At 46.1% G+C, this 22632-nt stretch overlaps 1 protein-coding gene across 5 annotated transcripts in view; it reads right to left on the bottom strand.

The window, feature by feature from the left end:
• CSNK1G2 (casein kinase 1 gamma 2) overlaps positions 1-22632 on the bottom strand; it is a 91335-nt gene that overhangs the window by 41974 nt on the left and 26729 nt on the right. The window contains exon 1 of one of the 5 annotated variants that reach the window (XM_037885443.2): positions 3219-3342. The exons of the other annotated variants lie outside the window; for them this stretch is intronic. The gene's annotated coding sequence lies outside the window, so the exon portion shown is untranslated. Of the gene's footprint in view, positions 1-3218; positions 3343-22632 lie in introns of those variants that run through there. 5 annotated transcript variants of the gene reach the window in all.

Below are 22632 nucleotides of genomic sequence, written 5' to 3'. Positions count from 1 at the left end.
CACAGAGCAGAGACCTGGAGTGGCAGGGACAGTGTTAATGGATTGCAGCCTGCTCTGCCAGACCCTTCGACCCCACAGGGTCCCAGTACTCGGGCTCCAGCCTGAGCCCGGAAATCTATACAGCCTGAGCTCCACAAGCTGGGTCAGCTGGTGCAGGCCAGAAGCGGATTCTTCGTTGTGTAGACATACACATAGAAACAAGGTATCCCATCTTGGGGGCAGCAAGCAGCCTTGAGCTACCCTGGGAACAAAGGAGGCGAGAGAGAGGCCCACGAAGAGACAGGTACAAGGATCACTGCAGCGAGGTAACTGGATGCAAAGTTACTTGGCAAGCACTGGGATGTGGCAAAGGGGTTCCTAGGGCTAGAGAGAGACAGCTGCAGGCAGTAGGTATACAATCAGCTCTATTGTTCTGGGATGGAAGCAGCTGCAGAGGAGCAATAAACTCAGCAACTTTCACTGGTGAGAGGCGGGTGGGGCGCGACTACCATGTGGGGCAGGCTGCCAGGGCAGGGGTGAGACAAGTGAGCGTCAGGATGAGCTGGCAGCTACAGTGCTGGATTGGGATGCAGGGCTGGGTTCTATGGCAGAGCACGGAACTAATTCCCTCCTGGAAGACCTTGGGCAAATCACTGAAGGTGAAGTTTTCAGAAGGACCTATGTGACTTAGGAGCCCAAGTCTCAGAAAGCCAATGGGATATACGCTCCTAAGTCACTTGACAATAGTACTGAGGGGCCTAAGTCACTTCAAGAGTGAAATTTTCAAAAAGCACTTCAGTATCATTTTAAAGTGACTTAGGCACTTAAGCCTAAATCCTATTGACTTCCTATAAGACAGGCTCCCAAATCACATAGGCATGTTTGAAAATTTGATGCTCAAGGTGTCTGCGCTTCAGTCCCCACCAGTAAAACGGGGATAATGGTCCCTGCCACCCACCTTATGCCTGTTGTCTGTTTAGTCTGAGCTTTTGGGGGCTTGGTCTAATCTCTCACCATGACTATCTACACTAATGGTAGCGTATAGAATACAGGCACTATATGGGCAGCTACGTGCTCTAGTGAGAGGCTCCAGAAGGGGGACAGAGTAAGGAAAAAACTCTGGCAGGTCCCTCCTGTCTCCCCGCAACCGGAGCCTTTCCCAGCTGTCTCCTGGCAACCAGAGCCTTTCCCGTGGCAGGCACCACTTGGGCATACAGACAGCCGTGCAGGGTACATACTCTGAGGGTTCAGGCATGTAGGGAACCCTACTCACATAAACCATGCCTCACCATCTACACCAGGAGTGGGCAACTTGCCCCCGAGAAGGAGCCAGAATTTATCAATCTGCATTGCCAAAGAGCCACAGTAACACATCAGCAGCCGCATCAGCTCCCCCCGCCCAGCCCCCAGTGTCTCCCACCTGCCAGCAGCACTGCTGATCAGCACCTAACCCTCCATCCCTGCGCCTCCCATGATCAGCTGTTTTATGGTGTGCAGGAGGTGGGGGGCAGGGGGAGGGAGGAAGGGGGAGGATCAAGGGCATGGCAGGCTCAGGGGAGGGGGTGGGAAGGGGTGGAGTGGGGGCAGGGCCTGTGGCAGAGCCAGGGGCTGAGCAGTGAGCACCCCCCGGCACACTGGAAAGTTGGCGCCTGTAGCTCCAGCCCCGGAGTTGGTGCCTAGACAAGGAGCTGCATATTAACCTCTGAAGAGCCACAGGTTGGCCACCCCTGCTGTAGGCGTATCTTATATGTACGTACAGCACCGACCACAATTGGGCCCCGATCTTGGCTGGGCCTTTAAGGTGGTACCCTAATACAAACAATGAGTAACTAGACACCCTTCCCTTGAGTTTCCTTCCCGGGGGGATGGGGACACTCAGAGTTCTCATCTCATTGCACAATGAATCAAAATGTTTTATTTCGTGGCCACCTCTCAGCTCCTCTTTCCCTACAACACAGCTCCAAAGGGAATTATCATCAAGCTTGCTGGGGGGCAGAGTAAAATTTTTCTGCTCACAAAAAGGTAGGGAGCAGAGCACATTAGTTTTGCCTGCTGGATGTTCAGCCTCGATGTGCAGTATAAGCTGGGAAGACTCGTGTCTCAGCCTGTTACAGCACAGATTGCTCAGATCAGTGATGGGAAGGAAAAAGTCAAGGGGTGAAAAGACAAGAGCATGTGTGGTGTAGAAGTTGGAGCAAGGCAATAGGGATCCAGATCTTTGCCAGGTATGTACCCTCAAGCAAGTCACACTCCTTCTGTGCCTCAGTTTCCCCATCTCAGTGGCGCTGTAAGGCTTAATTAAGTTGCTCTTAGAGCCATCCTCTAATGAGAAATGCTTTAGAGAGCAAAGAGATCAGTACTAAAAACATTCTTCTTAAATACATTTGTAAAAAAATGCCCAGGGAGGCAGTAAAGCCCAGTGGACAGGGCAACAGACTGCAAGGACACCTGGGGTCTGCCACCGAATCAGTGCGTAGCTTTGGGCAAGTAATTTCATTGTTCTCTGCCTCAATTTCTCCTGCTGTGAAATGGGGACTGAGATACTTACCCATCACTGTACAGGACTAGGTGATCTATGGACAGACAGAGCTAGATGGCACAGAAGAGCTAGACAGGAGTAAAAGGTCGTTACGTATCCTAACGACCAGTTAATCCATTGTTGAGGAATGTTTGTCTGCAGGGGGCAACCTCACGACCATACCAAGAAAAAGCACCAAATCAGACAAGTAGGAGCAGGGGACTGGCATCTTAGAGGATTTTCCTTAAACAGGCATCCTCCCTGCCTTTGCCAGGCTGGGCTGTATTTCTGCAAACTTGGCTACACGGTGTAGGTTTCACACAGGGATCCTGCCTTCAGGTTAAGTTTCCAGGGCAGAGGTCTTATCTGTAGTACATCTGGCACCACTGCTTGGCCCGAATCCCTGTGTCACTTTTACACTCTAAAAACATACAAACTGCCAGACTGGATCAGCTCAGGGGTCCTGCCACCAATAATGGCCAGCACCAGCTGCTTTAGCAGAAGGTGCAGTGATGTGCTCACCTGCCCCCAGAGCAAGTTCCCTCCTGACCCCCAAGTGTCAAGGCTTGCTCATCCCCTGAAGCAAGGTCTCTCAGTGTTTACTCTGGATACCGGTACAGTGCAACCCTGTTGCAGTGCAATTCAAGCCCAAATCCTTGCCTTCCTCCCCTCCCAGAAAAAACAAACAAACAAAAAAACCCCCAAAACACAATCAGTTTACATGCTCTGGAAGCTGGACTCTGTCCCAGAAGGTGCACGCTCCATTCATCCGAGACACCCATCTTCACTCCACAGCGCAAAACTCCTACTGCTTCCTGGACAAAGGTCTGGGCTTGTTCCTTCATTAACCGAAAACACCACCTTAGAAGTTCCAGGAAGCTAAATACAGTCTCAGAAGTGCAGAGGGTCAGCAGAAGCCAAATGCATTCTGGGACACGCTTTCCACCAATGTTAACCACCTCTGCTTTGTCCCAGCTCAGCCCTCTGGATTTAAAGCAAACAGATCTGGAAAGTAAACTCCACCACTAGCCCCTCCTCTGGCCCTGGGTTCCCTTCCCCAGCTCTGCAAGCTCCAATCACACCCACCTAAGCCCTGGCTCCATTTTCATATACTAAGCCGCTGCATTACCTATGGGTTAAACAAGCAAACCCACACCTCTCCAGTGCACAGCCTCCAGGAAATGAGCACACTGCAAACCCTGAGGTTTGGCCAAGGCTCATAAAACTTTTTATAGCATCTCAATAGCTATTAATAATAAAAAGCGCTTTTTATGCTAAAGAATGTGTGGGGGGAGGGAGGATACAGACATACAGTGGAGGGAAAGAAGTATAGGAGTCCCAGTGGTGTCAGGGAGGAGGCTGCTTAGCACCCAAACACTCAATATCACTCAGGGCAGGGTTAGGTTTGCAGAGGGAAGGGCATGATCTGACGGAATCTTCTGGCTCCCCCTGCTCAGACTGATTCCCACTCTGACCATGGACATGTTACTCAGCTTGTCTTTGCCTGTCTTTGCACTGCACAAATTCATGGCCTCTCAGGTCAACTGCAGGGATAGAACCCAGATCGTCCTGCCCCAAAAGCTCAGGGTCCCGCCTCCTGCACTAAAGGAGAATCTCTAGGAACTGTTTCATAGAGTTGAAGACCAGAAGGGACCATTGAATCATCTTGTCTGATCTCCTGTATAATCACAAGTCATTAAATTTCACCCACTACCCCTACAAGCAGGGCCATCCCTAGCCATTCTGGTGTCCTACACAGCCCCCCATGGCGGGGGGCAGGCCCCAGGCCTCCGCGGGGGGGGGGGGGGCAGGAGCAGGTTTGGGGGGAACCGCCCCCCAGCATGAGCCAGCGGAGCGGATTGGGGCTGGGTCACTCCACTTCCTGCTGCCCAGTGAGCGTAAGGCGGGCCCAACCCCGCACTCACGGGGTGGTGGAAAGTGGAGTGACCCGGCCCCAGCCCGCTCCGCTCTGCTCCCTGGCTCCCAGCGTTGGGGGGCAGAGGGGAACGCCCCCCCCCAGCACTCGCCAGTGGTGTGGCTGGGGCTGGGTCGTTGCACTTCCCGCAGCTGGTGAGTGCAGGTCCGACCCCTGCTGCAGTCCTCAGGGGAGTGGGGGTGGGGCTGGGACGGGAAGAGGCAGGGTGGGGGCAGAGCTGGAGTGGGAGTGGCGCTGGGGCACAGCAGGGGGACAGGGGCTTTGGGGAAGGGGTGGAGCGGGGGCGGGGCTGGAGCAGCACACAAATTTCCTGGTGCCCTACGCAGCTGCGTACTTTGCGTATAGGTAAGGACGGTGCTGCCTAGAAGGAGCGCACCCACTTCAGTCCTCAGGAGACTAAACTGTGTTTGACTAGCAGAAAACAGGAGAAATGAAGGGGCTACCAATGCCTGATGCCCCCTGCAACAGCAGGGAAGTGATGAGGTGAGATGGGCCCAAATGATCCCAGCAGGTGACTTATATGCCATGCTGTAGAGGAAGATGGAAAAAAACCAACAAGGTTCCTGCCAATCTGACCTGGAGAATATTCCTTCCTGACCCCAAATCGGGCTATCAGTTACATCCTCACCATCTGAGCAAGACACCAACCAAGCATCTAAGACAGGACTTTCTATATCACCTCAAACCATTAGCCCATTCCACCTGCCTCTAGCTGATTTGCTACTTCAGAGGAAGAAGAAAAGGGCAGATTACAACTGTGCACTGGGGGTGGAGGTTGGCGGGTGGAATTCCTTCCTGACCCCTTCAGGCAACCAGTTGAAGCCCTGAAGCATGAGATTAAAGTCCTCATAAAACAGAGCTACAAGTGTTCACCTTATAGAGCCTATGACCCACGAATGAGCAGTTTCCAGTAAAAGGTAGTGGTGCACACACAACTCAGTTCTACTGCCCTTTACTACCTCATCTTCAGCACCCTCCTCACCCCACAACGCAGGCACCTCCGCTGATTCTTTCCTGCTGTCCTTTGCGCTCGGTACACCCTCCCCCAAACCCATCCACCTACCTTCCTCCCTCTCCGCTTTCAAATCTCTGCTCAGTCCACATTCCTGTTCTCTCACCTATGGGGAGTGTGTGGGGGCAGGGGGGAGAGGGGCAGGCAGAGAGCCAGGAGTTGCACAGAGCCATCCAGAGGTGCCCATGTCTTACCGAGTAGCCATGTGATCCTATTACAGTCCCCCTCCCCATCTGTATATGGCCCCCGCTGTTGCTTTGCAAGGGATTGCGACTGCATCCTCTTCAGGGCTGGAATTCAAGCTGCCCAGCACATGCTCTGACGCTAGGGCTACTCATCCCTGGCCAAGGATGCTGCAAGGGTTAATGTCTGAAGATGAAAAATGCTATGCAAGCACGGGGTGTTATTAGCCTTTGTTGCTGTCCCTCTGGGCGGGGCTGGGAGCCGGACGCATCAGAGAGTCACAGCATTCTACTAAGCACCTCTGCTCTGCATCAGTGGCGCCCGGAGTCACCTTTACAGTTCAGTCCCTGGCAGGCGGCTGTTCTGGAAGGGGAGCCAGAAGACAGTGGTTGATCTGTGTCACTCAGTGCTCCCTGTGTAGTACGAAGACCTGCCCGGCTCTGCCCACCAGGCTGAAGCCCTGGCATCGCAGTGGTGTGGCCCAATACTACGTCACACCTAGCTATAGCTGCAGGCTACAAGGCACAAGTCGGGCCTGCAGGAGATCTGGGCTGCCCCTGGCAGCGTGAGAAGCAGCAGCCCAAGTTTTGCAGGACGGTGCGAAGGCAGCAGGGCAAGGGTCAGCAGAAGTGCTGTTCCGGTCACGGATGCATCTGGGCTCCTCTGCACGCTTGCTCTGCGCTGCACACACCACGGCTTGTAAACACAGGAAAGTAAGTCACACATCCCCGCGGCTCCTGTTCACAGGCACTACACACTGACTACTACCCTACATCCATGGGGGCTGGGGACGCGCTGATCTCCATGTCTCAGGTAGGGAAACTGAGGCACAGAGCAACCCGACTTGCCTAAGGACACCGAGTGAGTTAGCAGCAGAGCTGAGAACAGAACCCATCTCTCCTGCTCTGCCCAGACAGCCGCCTCCCATCTTAGCAAAGCAGGAAACAGGGTGGGAAAAGTGGACCAGAGCAGGGCTTCCCTGAGCTTTGTTCTCTAAGCCTTGAGCATGCACACAGCGAGCACATGATGTCCTGTTCATTCATCTCTTGCTTGAGAATTTCCTCTTCAGATTCAGCACCTGGAGTTGCCCCCTCTGCCCACCTCTCAGATTATCTTTCTACTCCCCTCCCTTGCTTGCTTCTACCTTGTGCCTCCACAACGGACAATAGAAGCTTCTCCTCTGTAATTCCTGACATCCGGAACAGCCTCCCTGTTCTTCTCTGCTGCCACCTCCTCTGATATCCCTCTGCCCCCATTAGCGCTTATCTCCTATGGAGCAGCACATACTTCAAACTGGGGGAAATGAGCAGGCGATGTGTGAACCATGCTGCTTCATACCCAGTTTGCATTTTGAATCAGAGCTTTATGCTCAGCCCTGTGGAATTCCAGCGTCAGACTGTTTGCACAGAGCCAGGCAGACGACAGCCAGATTCTGCGAAGGGAATTCCAGCCCCCGGGTTTTTTTCACTTTTAAAAAGGGAGCCATAGGCCAGGCTGCGTAAGGGAATTTTAGACAATGAAACCAGACAGCATGTCCTACCAGAAGGGAAAAAATAAGTTTGTAGTCTTAATAAATAGGGCTTCCTGCGAAGCGCTCGGGGACTGCCAGGCTGTGGGAGGGCGGACGTGGGGGAAGAGCTGCACACACATAAAGTAGCAGTGATTCTATAGCTCTCGCTCACCAGAACTCTGGTCTGGGACCACGTGAGACCATGCATCCAGAGCTTGGAAATAACACTTCCACAACTGTCTTCCAACCCTGCCAGACAGATGCTCATGAATACAGTTCAGGGATTGTCTGCCCAGGGAAACTGACCAGCAGAACTACAGCTGTGTAATTATATCAATATAGCTCCTCATCTGGGCATACCATTCTGGAATAAATTGCCACCCTTCTGAAGGAGAATAATTATGCTGGAATAAAGTCACTTATTCTGGAACAGTGTCTCTACATGAGAAGTTATACCGGCATAACTATAGCGGGATATTTATCCCAGTATAGTTCTGTTGATCTATGTGGATAAGGCTTAACTTTCTGACTGTGTGGAGGAACCTTGGATCTATGGCTGAACAACAAAGAGTTGGTGTTCTTTTGGACTTTGATGCTGTATGGTACTAGATGAACAAGGCAGATATCCAGGTGTGGTTTTTACTTATGCTGTGCATTAGGGACATCCAGAGCAAGTTTTATATATTGTGGTGTGGGGAATGGGAAGAGTGGGGTACAGTTCTTACAGCTGTGAACAGGGACTCTGTTAGAAGCAGAGAGGTACTGGGTAATTTGGGGTTTCTGACTGCTTTAACGAAAAACCTTGCTGGATACTTTGGGGTTGAAGGTAGTAAGAACATAAGAACAGCCATACTGCACCAGATGACTATTCTGTCTTCCGACAGCGGTCAGAGCCAAATGCTTCAGAGGGAATGAAGAGAACAGGGCAATTATCGGTGATCCATCTTTGTTGCCCAATCCCAGCTTCTGGCAGTCAGAGGTTTAGAGACACCCAGAGTACGGGGTTGCATCCCTGATCATCTTGGCTAATAGCCATTGATAGACCTATCTTCCATGAACTTATCTAATTCTTTTTTAAACCCAGTTATACTTTTGGCCTTTACAACATCCCCTGGCAATGAGTTCCACAGTTTGACTGTTTGTTGGATGAAGTAGTACCTCAGACCCCGCATCCCTCAGTACATGCTTTCTTCTTGTTGAGCAGTAAAGGCTTATACTGACCAACAATGTCACCATGATGTAGCCATTCCCCCCAGTGATGCACATAGTGACCTCTATACTAAACTCTTACAACAGATCATCCTCATCATAACCACCATATAAACTGCTGTCGAGGCAGGATTTTTTTTTAAACCTTTACAGAGACCGACTTGATTCAAATTTGGATTAAAAAAAAAATCTAGATATGGAGGTGGAGGGGACTTTAAAATAATTGGATTTAAGTTTGGTAGAAGAAATTCCAACTGATCCATGGTCTTAAAACAACCAACCATCTCCTTGCAGTGTTTGCAACCTAAGTTCTGTGATCCAGAGAAGCTAAAAGTGAAATAAATGAGAGAGACAAGTGTAAGTGACTGCAGCAGCCCAGCGAAGGGAAATGCTAAAAAGGAAAAACTTCAAACATTCAAAAGTATCATGAAACAGGTCAGAAAAAAAATGGAAAAATTGTTTTAAAAAATAAAAGCATTGGATTATTTCTTTTTGCCAGCTGGGCTTCAAGCTTTTCTCCACCAGGAAGAGAGCTTGAGACATAAGGTGGTTTTTTTGGTGGAAAAGAAAAGCAGCGATTCCCACATGATCACATGCCTCCATGAATTGAGGATTTAAGTATGACACCAAATAGGAAGAGAGATTAATGATAAAATTTAGAAACTGCATAAATATTCAAGAGTAAACTAAAATTTTAAAATTCTTTCCATTGCAGTAAAGCACCAACGTTAAAGATAGGAAAGAAGCCATTATTTTTCTTACAGTAACTCCTCAAAGCTCTAGCAGAGATCGGGGCTGCATTGTTCTAGATGCTATACATACACACAGTCCCTGCCCCAAGGAACTTACAAGTAAAATGGGCAAAACAAAGGGGAGGGGATAGGAAATAGACGAGGCACAGAGAGGAGAAATGACTTGCTCAGGGTCACACCACAAATCAGTGGCAGAGCCGAGAATCAAACCCAAGAGTCCTGACTACTAGCCAAGTGCCCTACCCACTGCCTCATGTGAAGGGTGTTTGTTTACAATCTAATTATTGTTAAGTATTAAAAAAAATCATCTCTACTAAGCACCTGATCCCTGCACTTCACTGTCTACATTACACTTTGCAAGAAAAGGAACAGCTGCATCCAGAGGAAGAGTCTCTTAACAAGACTTAAAAAAAACCCCAAAGCAAAATCTCTCGGCATTAGCTAACCCATAGGGATAGATCATTGCAAATTAAAAGGCTAGAGTATTCACAACCACCCCCTCCTGGCCCCAAATAAACCAACCACCAATGAGCAACTGGTACACTTACCTGGCTGGACGAGAGTAAATAGCTCAGGACGGGAAGAAGGGGTGGGAAATCAAGTGCAGTTAAGAGTCAGACTCATAAGCAGTTTTAAAAAGTCAAAAGAGTTTTTAGTTTACAACAGATAAACATCTGCTGGTTTTAAAACAAAGGAAGATCCAGCATGTTTTAAAATAACCTGCAGACAGTCCCAGACGACATCTAGGGAGGTTCATAGTTAAAATCTATTCCAGTCTTGAGGGCCGGTAGGAAACCCCTGTCACTACGACACAAGGAAGGGTGGCATTTGGTTCAGAGGCTTCCCAAAATGATTGTTCATCAAAGTTGCATATGGGATTTTTTGAGCATGTTTGCTCTTCTCCAGAGGAGACCATTTTAAATGGTTAGAACCAAGCACTAGGTTTAGGATGGGACCCTTGAGTTCTACTGTCAGCTGAGTTAGTGAATGCTGAGTGGCCCAAGGTGAGATCGCCTCTCAGAGTCATCTCAATTGTGCCATGGAAGAGAAAGGAGGAGCAAAGCACCAAAAACCAGCTGCATCAGAGTCTGCGAGTGAACAGGTTAGTTCAGCTGTTTAAAGGCCTCTTGCTTGCGAACACTCCAGCCCAGGCCACATGACAAACTCAAGTCTGCCGTCACGATCCCAGTGCTGACACAGACAGCCCGCCCCAGCTCAGTGCTCTCTTGCTTCTGCCTCACTGCAATTACGAAGTTGTGTGGTAGAGTGAAATTGTACCCTTCCTAAAATACACCCACATGAACAGCAGGAAAGGTGGAAGGGCTGAAGGTTACTAGTGCCTGAAATCATAGGAAGTCAAATCACCAGGGTAACACCTGCCCCATTCTATAGAGCACAACCCTCCCCATAGTCTGTGTGGGTCTCCAGCTCCACCTATCATTCTCCTATGGAGCCATCTACAGAAGAGCATCTCCCGACAGGCTTGGCTCTCCAAATGTTCAGCTACTTGTGCCTGGAACCACTGCTAGAGGAGGGGGGAAAACGCCAACAATTCCTGCTCACGTTTGAGTAGGGAAATGGCCTTACTTCTGTCCCCGCCTTGAAGAGACCATTCTTGAAATACAGAATCCCGTTCTGGGGCACGCCCTTCAAAAAGGATGTTGACAAACTGAGAAGGATTCAGAAAAGAGCTAGAAGAACTATTTGAGCTCTGGAAAACCTGCCTTCTCTGATCTCAATCTGTTTAACTTATTAAAGAGAAGGTTAAGAGGAGACTTGCTCACGGTCCCCTAAATACCTACATGGGGAGACAATTTCCGACAGAGGGCTTTCTAACCCAGCAGACAAAGACCTAAAGAGTCAATGGTTAGAAGGTGAAATGAGGCAAATTCAGACTTGAAATAAGGTGTACTGTGTTTTGTTTTTTTCTCTTAAAAGATACATGGGTAAGAAACTATTGGAACAACTCACTACGGGACATGGTGGATCCTTCGCCACTTGATGTCTTTCCATGAAGGGTGGATGTCTTTCTGAAAGGTAGGTTCTAGCTCAACCAGAAGTTATATGCTTGATGCAGGAATCACTGAATTATTGTGTTGTGCAGGTCAGACTAGATGGTAACACTGATCCCTGCTGGCCCTAAAATCCATATCCCAAGAAGTTCCTTCCCACTAGCACCTTTACCCTCTGCATTTTGAGCAAGAGCGACTGCATCTCCCGTCCCATTTATACACCATGATGGCATCCATGTTCTTGTGCTTGGGTCTTCAGAAGGCTGATTCCATCAGCATCTCTGCAGGCAGGCAAAGATTATTTTCAGAGGTTAAAAATGCACATGGGCCTGATTCTGGGGTTATTTTATACAGCTGTAATTCCACTCATTTTGATCGCTTCCGATTTATGTTTGAGTGAAATCATGATCACAGTTAGGTCCTGTATATAGGTGTTTCAGCTTCAGTTCAGTTTCCAGGAGTTTTTCCTTGTTGCTGTTTAGTTCATACATCGATCCTGGCCCAAATCATTGCTATTCTATTGCACGTTCCAAAAATCTCTCCTCTCCGAACTGTGCAGTCTTCTATCCTCCCTGTTATCCAGCTAATTAAGATGTTCAGTTTAGAAGTATGCGGCTTCACCTATAGAATCTGCACTTTCTTCAGGCAGCTATACTAACTTATCCAAAACCAGATGCAATAATCTCATGTCGGGCCCTGTACAAGAGCACACAAAACCATGGCCCTGCTTAGAACATCCCTTGTGATATGCTTTGGGTCTTCATTGCAATTAAAATTGAATCAATGGAAACTAGACATTTCAAACGGTCAGCAGAAAATTGTGGTTTTGACAAAATGAAGGGATTTTTGGTAACTAGCATCTGCTTTCCACTGAAATTTTCAATTTTCTCTGAAAAATCTGTGTCGGAAAACCAAAATGTTTTCAAAAAATGAAATACTTTGATTATGCCTAGAAACCCCTTTTGGTGAGGGACGGTGCCGTGTTCGTTGGAGTCCCACGGTGGTGGTGCCTCATGGGAGTTGTAGTTCAGATGCCTCATGCTCTCATTCTTCTCTATGGGCTGGGACTTCCCTGCCAACTACATCTCCCATGACGCACCAGTACTACCTTCCCTCAATGAAAAGGGGAACCATGGTGCATCATGGGAGATGCAGTCTGACCAAGGAGCCCAGCCCACAAAGAAGAATAGGAGTATGAGGCACCTGAACTGCAACTCCCAGGAGCCATTGTGGCACAACTATTTCAATTTTCAGACAGGCTATTTAGATTGTGATTTTTGCCAGAAAGAAGCCCCCCCACATCCCCTCATTTTCTGACCACCTCTAGTCACAATTAAAACAAAAAGTTTTCCCATCATCTTGTTCGAAACACAAACTGCTGAGTTGCTGCTATAGGAACTTTTGGGTTTGATTCATGATGTGCCCCTTTGTATTTCATCAAGTTAAAACTCATCGCTCGTTTCACAAAACACTCTGCTCACCTATTTAAACTGATCTACTTCTCGATTAGCTAGGTTACTCTACAGACAAAACCCCTGAAGCAGGTAATCAGCAGAGCGAGTGTGCAGCACCAACCTCCCACTTTACTTCCAAATGCCAATGGATTGCAGTGAAGTGGTCTTTCGCTCATGACCATTTAGCCAATTTATGAATCTGCAATACACGCCCAGCATGGTGAGCGTAAGTATTGAGTGAGAGCTTGCCAAGCACCCACAATGCCAAGTGAAGCTGCTCAGCACCCTTGAAAATCCAGCCCTAGAGCTTTCCACTAGGAAATCCAGACCACACTTGCAAAATTGTATTTGCCCAAGGACAAGGAATTTAGACAGGTCTGGGGGGTGAGAAGAATGTATGTCTGAGCAGATAGGTTTTCATGATCATTTTGCAAGGCTGGTGTAGGCAGTTGTCATACTTTCCAAACTCTCTGTATAGGATCAATAGGGGGAACTAGAGGCCAGGAAGGTATAGCTGGGTTCACAAGTTAAGTGCAGGTAGTTGGTAGCCCCATCTCCCACCCGCTCTGCATTGAAACTTTCCTTAAACCTCTAACTGGAATATACAGTTGTTTCACCAGGGAGCCTTGCCTCAGAGCCTCACAATTTAATGACCATTTGCACGAGGGGGGAAATTATTTTGCAGAATTTCCAGAGGATACTGTAACACTGTTTCTTTAAATGCATACATTTCAACCTCATGGAGCACAATCATTTGCAATTTTGTGCTAGTTAAAGGCCAGCATGCGAAAATCTCAGTCAAAACTTGATCCAGTTTTATTTCCATCCACCACCAACTCCTACTCAGAGAGGTATTTTTGTGCGTTGCTTACTTTGCCACTAAGGAAGCTGGCATTGTTGACCTTAAAGTGGGGCAGGGAGAGAGAGAAGAGCCATCTTATTTAGTGAAAGAGATGGAGTGCAGTGGAGCATTGGGAACACCTTGTGAAAAGGAATATACTAGAGAGACTGTTTGGGGGAAAAGAGCTGGGTCTCTGGAAATGGAAAATAAAGACAGCAAAAACACTGAGAATTTCAAGAGAGAGAGGCATGTTAATAACAAGTCTGTCACATCAATGCCAGGCTTTTATACGGCCCAGTCTCCAAAATGCTGTACAAGCTACACTAATCAGGGTTCCTAACATCCGAGGCGAGACAGGTGGATTCTTGGCTCCCACGATGGGGCTCTGAAGACCTCTTTCTCAGATCCGTAAAAGAGAGTAACAAAGTGTTTTTCTGGTGCACATGGGGAGCTATGGAATGTTAACAATAGGTTTCACGCAGAGTGAAAAGATATCTGCCAGTCTAACACCGTGGTCCCTTCTGTAGCATAGGGACCCCTGCACCACACACAGGCATGCTTGGGGTCCAAGCTTGCATTCCTGATGCACCCAAAACTCCCACTGGAGCCCATGGGAGTTTTGGGTGTGTGAGGAAGGCAGGGTTGGGCTGTGCAGGAAGAGTCACTCTTGTCAAAACTGCAATCACTGCTGTGGTGCATGGATAAACAGGGAGAGACTTTCTGAGATTGTCAGAGCTGCCTAAAATTGATGGTAATTTGGAATGGAAAATCCAACCTTCCTCTTCCTCACCCTGGAATGAGGTAGAAGGGTGGCCAAACCTTTTAGTTAATATTCTCCACTTTGGAATTTCCTGATGTCACAGAAATATTTCACCCCTGCATCTCGTGGCAATTTCACCACCCCAGTACTGCCTGACTGGATACAGGCGAAGGAAAACTCTGCACTAAGCTTCTGCATTTTTTTTGCACTCGTCATTTTCATCCATTGGGTTGAAGTTTCTCAGGTCTGTTCCTACTACCGCTGAAAGCTTTTTTGAGAACAAGAAAGATTCCTCCTCCAGTGGAGCCATATGGAAAGAAAATACTGCATTTTCCAACCTCTTTCTTGTGCTTGGAGAAATTCAGTTTTGGTTTAAAAAGCTCAGCCTTGGCAGGTACCTCAAGCTGGTCTCCATGAGAAAGTTGCACTGGTATAGCCAAAAGTGGGAATATAAACCAGTGGAAAAGGCTAAGCGGGCATGCTCTTATTTCATCAGGGTCCATCTACGCTAGAAATGCACTAGCGGCAAAGCTATAGCATAGACACTTCCTAGAGCGACAGAAGGGATTCTTTTGTCACTGTAGTAAATTAACCTCTCTGAGAGGTGGTAACAAGGTTGATGAAAGAATTTGTCCATAGACTTAGCGATATCTACATCAGGGCTTTGGTTACCTTAACTACATTGCACAAGACATGAAATTTTTCAGAGCCCTGAGCAAAGTAGTTAAGCTAACCTAACTTCGTAGTGTACACTAGGCCTCAATTTAAAGCAGATTTAAGTTTGTTATGAACAGGTTTAACTATTCCATAATGAGTTACACCTAGCAAGGGACATAAAAGTAAATAAGAAGCAGTTCTTTAAATACATTAGAAGCAAGAGAAATATGAAGGAAAGTTTAGGTCCTCTACTTAGTGAGGAAGGAGAGCGAGTTACTAACATCATCATCAACACAGCCGAGGTGTTTAATACTTATTTTGCTTGAGTCTTCACTAAAAAGGTTAATGGTGACCAGATACTCAACACAATTAACGTTAACAACAAGGGGGAAAGAATGCAAGCCAAAACAGGGAAAGAACAGGTTAAAGAATATTTAGATAAGTTAGATGTATTCAAGTCAGCAGGGCCTGATGAAATTCATCCCAGGGTACTTAAGGAACTAACTGAAGCAATTTCGGAACCATTAACAATTATCTTGGAGAACTCCTGGAGGACAGGTGGTATCCCAGAGGGTTGGAGAAGGGCAAACATAGGACCTGCCTTTAAAAAGGGGAACAAAGAGGACCCAGGGAGTAATAGACCAGTCAGCCTCACTGATACCTGGAAAGATACTAGAACAAATTATTAAACTATCCATTTTTAAGCACCTAGAAGATAATAGCATTATAAGGAATAGCCAGCATGGACGTGTCAAGAACAAATTACGCCAAGCCAACCTAACTTCCTTCTTCTGCACGGTTATTGGACTAATGGATTGGGGGGAAAACAGCAGATGCGATACATCTGGAGTTTAGCAAGGCTTCTGACACAGTCCCACATGACATTCTCATAAACTATGGATATGTGGTCTAGATGAAATTACCATCAGGTGGGCGTACAACTGGTTGAAAGACCATACCCAAAAAGAGTATTTAACAAATGAGAAGACGTATTTAGTGGGGTTCCGCAGGGGTCAGTCCTGTGTCCAATACTATTCAATATTTCCATTAATGACTTTATTAATGCTTATAAAATTTGCAGACACCAAGGTGGGAGGGGTTGTAAGCACTTTGGTGGGCAGGATTAGAATTCAAAATGACCTTGACAATTTGGAGGATTTGGACAATTCAACGGGATGAAATTCAATAAAGACAAGTACTTTATTTAGTAAGGAAAATTAAATGCACAACTACAAATTGGGGAATAACTGGTTACATAATAGTACTGCTGAAAAGGATCTAGGGGTTAGAGTAGGTCACAAACTGAATGCGAGTCAACACTGTGATGCAGCCGTAAAATGGTTAATACCTTTCTGGGGTGCATTAACAGGAGTTTCATATGTAAAAGATGGAAGGTAGTTGTCACACTCTGCTTGACACTGATGAAGCTTCAGCTGGAGTACTTGTCTAATTCTGGGCATCACACTTTAGGAAAGATGGGGACAAACTGGAAAGAGTCCAGAGGACAGCAACAAAAATGATAGAAAGTTTTGAAAAACTGACCTCTGAAGAAAGGCTAAAATAACTGGGCATGTTTAGTCTTGAGAAAAGAAGATGGAGTAGGGGGCCCTGCGACTTCAAATATGTTAGAAGGGCTGTTATAAAGAGGATGGTGATCAACTGTTCTCCATGTCCACTGAAGGTTGGAAAAGTAGTAATAGGCTTAATCCGCAGCAAAGAAGATTTAGGTTCCCACGGTCCCTTCCAGCCCTACATTTCTAGGATTATATTTTCTAAAGTAAGCCACTTACACAAATAAGAGCATTTACACAGCTGAGGTAGAAGCGAAACTCGAACAGCTTAATGGGACTAAATCGGGGGGCCCAGATAATCTTCATCCAAGAATATTAAAGGAATTGGCACATGAAATTGCAAGCCCATTAGCAAGAATTTTTAATGAATCTGTAAACTCAGGGGTTGTACCGTATGACTGGAGAATTGCTAACATAGTTCCTACTTTTAAGAAAGGAAAAAAAAGTGATCCGGGTAACTACAGGCCTGTCAGTTTGACATCTGTAGTATGCAAGGTGTTGGAAAAAATTTTGAAGGAAAAAGTAGTTAAAGACTTTGAGGTCAATGGTAAATGGGACAAAATACAGCATGGTTTTACAAAAGGTAGATCGTGCCAAACCAAGCTGATCTCCTCCTTTGAGAAAGTAACAGATTTTTTTAGACAAAGGAAACGCAGCGGATCTAATTTACCTAGATTTCAGTAAGGTGTTTGATACTGTGCCACATGGGGAATTATTAAATTGGAAAAAATGGGGATCAATATGAAAATTGAAAGGTGGATAAGGAATTGGTTAACAGGGATACTACAGCGGGTCATACTGAAAGGTGAACTGTCAGGCTGAAGGGAGGTTACCAGTGGAGTTCCTCAGGGATCGGTTTTGGAACCAATCTTATTTAATCTTTTTATTACTGACCTTGGCACAAAAAGTGGGAGTGTGCTAAAGTCTGCGGATGATACAAAGCTGGGAGGTATTGCCAATTTAGAGAGAGACCGGGATATTATACAGGAAGATCTGGATGACCTTGTAAACTGGAGTAATAGTAATAGGATGAAATTTAACAGTGAGAAGTGTAAGGTCATGCATTTAGGGATTAACAACAAGAATTTTAGTTATAAGCTGGGGACGCATCAATTAGAAGTAACAGAAGAGGAGAAGGACCTTGGAGTATTGGTTGATCACAGGATGACTATGAGCCGCCAATGTGATATGGCCGTGAAAAAAGCCAATGCAGTCTTGGGATGCATTAGGCGAGGTATTTCCAGTAGAGATAAGGAGGTTTTACTACCGTTATACAAGGCACTGGTGAGACCTCACCTGGAATATGGTGTGCAGTTCTGGTCTCCCATGTTTAAGGAGGATGAATTCAAACTGGAACAGGTATAGAGAAGGGCTACTAGGATGATCCGAGGAATGGAACACCTGTCTTATGTAAGGAGACTCAAGGAGCTTGACTTGTTTAGCCTAACCAAAAGAAGGCTGAGGGGAGATACGATTGTTCTCTATAAATATATCAGAGGGATAAATACCGGAGAGGGAGAGGAATTATTTAAACTCAGTACCAATGTGGACACAAGAACAAATGGATATAAACTGGTCATCGGGAAGTTTAGACTTGAAATTAGACGAAGGTTTCTAACCATCACAGGAGTGAAGTTTTGGAATAGCCTTCCAAGGGAAGCAGTGGGGGCAAAAGACCTATCTGGCTTTAAGATTAAACTCGATAAGTTTATGGAGGAGATGGTATGATGGGATAATATGATTTTGGCAATTAATTGATCTTTAACTATTCATGGTAAATAGGCCCAATGGTCTGTGATAGGATGTTAGATGGGGTGGGATCTGAATTACTACAGAGAATTCTCTCCTGGGTATCTGGCTGGTGAATCTTGCCCATATGCTCAGGGTTCAGCTATTGCCATATTTGCAGTCGGGAAGGAATTTTCCTCCAGGGCAGATTGGAAGAGGCCCTGGAGGTTTTTCGCCTTCCTCTGTAGCATGGGGCACAGGTCACTTGCTGGAGGATTCTCTGCTCCTTGAAGTCTTTAAACCACGATTTGAGGACTTCAATAGCTCAGACATAGGTGAGAGGTCTATTGCAGGACTGGATGGGTGAGATTCTGTGGCCTGCATTGTGCAGGAAGTCAGACTAGATGATCATAATGGTCCCTTCTGACCTTAATATCTATGAATCTATGAAAGCCTTTTCCACTAGTTTGCCCACATAGGTTTCAAAATCAGTTCTCTTGTATAAGCAAGCCCAGTCCTCAATATAGAATGCAACTTTCTGGAGAATAAACCCATTAACAGATAAGTGATCAAAAACAGCTCAGTGTGTCATTTCCTAGTTTTCCTGCACATACACGGCAAACCTCACACAAAGACACGCAACTGAGCTTGTTGCAACGGTCACATCATATATTATTGCAGTGTGTTATCCCGTATGCACTCAAGAATATTGAAACAGTCCTGCTTTCCCCATCTCTCTTGCAGAGGTGGCACAGAGCTCCACGACCTGCTGCCAAGTCTCCCGTGACTCAAGACTTAACATCTATAGGAGTGGGGAGCTGGATGCTTTGAGGAAACAAGACGCTCAGTGAAATAGAGCTTTTAATGCAAAGTGTCTGTCCAAGAACTGTGTTCAAATGATTTCAAATGACCTGTTCCTTAGGCAACAGCAAAGGTTTTAATTTGGTACGCCCTTCTCGCTCACTGCTAAGCATATGCCTGTGACATGCACAACCAGTACATATGGCTTCAGTCTGAGTTTGCTAGCTACCCCCTCCCCAAACACTGCCCCAGCACAGTCCATTGACTTCATCCTACCTACCCCCCACACACCCCAGTATGCAGTGGCACAGTCTATCCTACCTACAACAGATATAGGAGACACCAGCCCGAATCACACCAACTGTCCCTTTAGTAACCCATCACCAACAGCGGCCAGCACAGCTGCTTCAGAGGAAGACGCAAGAAACCCTGCAGTGTTGGGGTAACCTGTGCTCAAGGATGCTTATTCTATAAGATCCAACAATTTAGAGGCTAGCTTAAGCCTGTAATGCTTTATGTTTGCTCGGCAACCACTGTGCATGCTACGATCACTCAGATCTCTAATAGCAACCGCAATGCTTGGATTAGAAAAAGGCCAGACGAATTTCCATACAAACTCACCAGTCGCTACGCTATTCACAGACTAAGGCCAGAGGGACTGCTTCTGACCTCTAGTCTGGCCTCCTGTGCAAAAGGATTATCCCCACTGGATGAACTGAAACCCCAAGGTCACCCAGGGAGTCTGGCAGAGCAAGGAATCAAAAGTTTCTCAGACAGGATGGCCACTGGGACTCCCAGGGACACAAACTGGAACAGCTACTCAAATGGAAGTGGGGGAATTCACAGCCAGACAGAACCTCCTCCCCGCTGCCCCAGCACACAGCAATATCAGGGTTAAGTACAGCCCATGCCCATTACAGTTTGCAATCTACTGACATTTCCCCCTGGTGTTTACAATGTAGCGGGTGCCAACCTGGCCCCGTTTAGTCTATTTCCTCCTTGTGTGCTAGTATCAACTGCAGCGCCAGCAGAACAGGAAGCTGTTGTTAAACAGTTTGTTACTTAACTACTGATGCAGAGCCACCAGGGGAACACAGGTGCAAAACAATGCTTCTGAAAAACACAAATGGGCTTGGGGTTAAGGCACAGGGCTGGGACTCAGGAGACCTGGATTCAAGCCCCAACTTTGTCAGAGACTCCCTGCGAGATCTTGGTGAAAACACTTCATCTCTGGGCCTCCAACCCCCCATATGTAAAACTGGGATAATTCTCCCTCACTTTTTCTGTCTGGTTGATTTAGATTGTAAACTCTTTGGGGCAGGGATGATTATCTCTTGCTGTTTTTGTACTGACTGTACAAACAGAATGGGGCTGAGATCTCAGCAGCCCAGCAAAAATACATGTTCTCAGGAAAGAGACACAATTCAGTTACAAGGCTGATTGAGGAAACTCACTTATCAGACAAATTACACCCAATCTGTCTGTATTACCCTCATTTGTGCTAACAAGCGAGTTTCCTCAATCAGGGTTGTAAACTTAATGTCAAACTGCTACCAATCTATTTCTATGGATTCTCATAACTTGCCAGATTACCCACCCCACACAGCACCGCTTATCTTGGAGCCTGCACTCTTCCCACTATACACCACTTAAGTTGTAAAACAGTTACTTCTATAAAGAAGAGTCAGGGCTGGTGACTTCAGATCATGCATTCTAAAGCTAAGGGGCCTGTCTTACTACAGCCCCCTTTCATTTTTAAAATTAAGGGAGTTTTAGAAATGTGATTTCTCTTTCACTGTTTAGGTGGTTTCCTTAGCTCTTCAAGCTTAGATGTGCAGAAAAGCCAGTTTCACTTTTGTTTGCAGTGCATTTAGCTTCTCAGGGCTGCAGGATTTAAGGTGACAAACTCAGCAGGGGTGAGTTTGTCTAGAACAGGGACACTCAAATCTCAGTGGTTCAGGAGCCAAATTAGCGATCAACATTACCCAAAAGAGCCACAGTAGGGTGAATTCATTGTTTCATTTACTACAGTAATATATATTCATATTTCAACAGTATGATCGGGGAAATATTTAGTTTTATATATCTATATAGATAATTCTCACAGCAAAATGACTAAACCAATATTATTTTATCAACTACAATTGGATAATAAAAGTATACTGATTGGTTAATAATTAAACCACACTGTTTTGATATCACGTGCTGCAAAGAGCCACAGGAGATGCATTAAAGAGACACTTGCGGCTCACGAGCCTTAGTCTGAGTATCACTAGGCTAGAAGTTATTTTCATCTGAATTTATAAAAATTCCATGCAAACAATTCTTTTGGCAATTTGCCCAGGGCTGAGAGCGTGTTCAGAGTTGAACATGACAGAAAAAGGCCCTACTGTGGCACTCTGAACTCCCACCAAGTTCAGGTTCAGCTGGAGTGGCGAGCTCTCAGCACCTCAGAACGCACTGGATTGTTACATCAGACAGTCACAATGCCCAGATTATATTCCTAGCACTGCCATTAATTTGCTGCATGCCGTGTAACTAAATCACTCCCCTTCTCTGTGACTCAGTTTCCAGACTTGTAAAACTGGGAAAATAACGCTTTGTAAATAACGCTTTGAGATGATACATACTGCAAAATGGTTATACTATTGCTGAGCCATGTTAGCACTAGAATTTAAGAATACTGCCAGAGTAAGCAGCAAGAGAGCTAGCAAACCCACATCGCCAGCCACGCTGTTAATAGGAAAATACTACTTTTGACCAATATTAAGCCATCTTCCAAGAAATTGTCAAGCCTTACATTAGAAGTTAAAGAACCACCAATGTTTGCTGCATGTAGATTCAGAGAGAGTTTAAGGCCAGATGGGACCAATAGATCTAGTCTGACCTTTTGTATATCACAGGCCCTTAAATGTCACCGTATTACCTCTGTATTGAGCCCAATAACTTGTGTTGACTACAGCACATCTTCTAGAAAGGCAGCTAGCCTTGAACTGAAGAAATCAGAAACAGAGAATCCACCTGTACTTGGTAGAGTGCTCCAATGGTTAATCACCCTCACTGTTAAAAACGTGTGTCTAATTTCTAATTTGACTTGTCTAACTTCAGTAGCAGTAGTAGCTGCCCTGTAGTACCTGATATTTACTCCCTATGATGGTACTTAGACACTATAGCAAGTCCCCCTCAATCTTTTTTGATAAACTGAACAGATTGATCTTGTAAAGTTTCTCCCTTTAAGGCGTTTTCTCCAGCCCTCAAATCATTATTATGTCTCTTTGTTGTCGCTTCTCCAATTTTTCTATCATCTTGTTTAAGACGTGAATACCAGAACCTCTACATTATTTTCTGTCTCTGAGGGTAAGAAAAGGAGAATTTAAAATACCTGAATGGAGGGTTCATGTGGCTTGGGATATTTAAAGGGAGGTTAAACTCAACCTTTAGATTTTGAAAAAAAGATACCCCAAACCTTTTACAAAACCAAAACACCAACAGAAACGTTCGCAGACGTTTAGGGGGGTTAAAGACACATCTTCCATTAAAATTAACAGACAATGTCTCTAAATCCCTATAGTCTGCTTTGAAAAAAAATCTCTTCTTAAATTCCAGTGGAAACAGTTTTAAAAACATTTGTTTTGTTGTTGCCCTTAGGAACCTGCATCATGGACCAAGACCCCATTGTGTCAGATGCTGTACAAACAGAACAAAAAGA

This window comes from Chelonia mydas, chromosome 25 (assembly GCF_015237465.2).
Source record: "Chelonia mydas isolate rCheMyd1 chromosome 25, rCheMyd1.pri.v2, whole genome shotgun sequence".
Classification (NCBI taxonomy): Eukaryota; Metazoa; Chordata; order Testudines; family Cheloniidae; genus Chelonia; species Chelonia mydas.
This window is presented reverse-complemented; position numbering and strand designations above follow the sequence as displayed.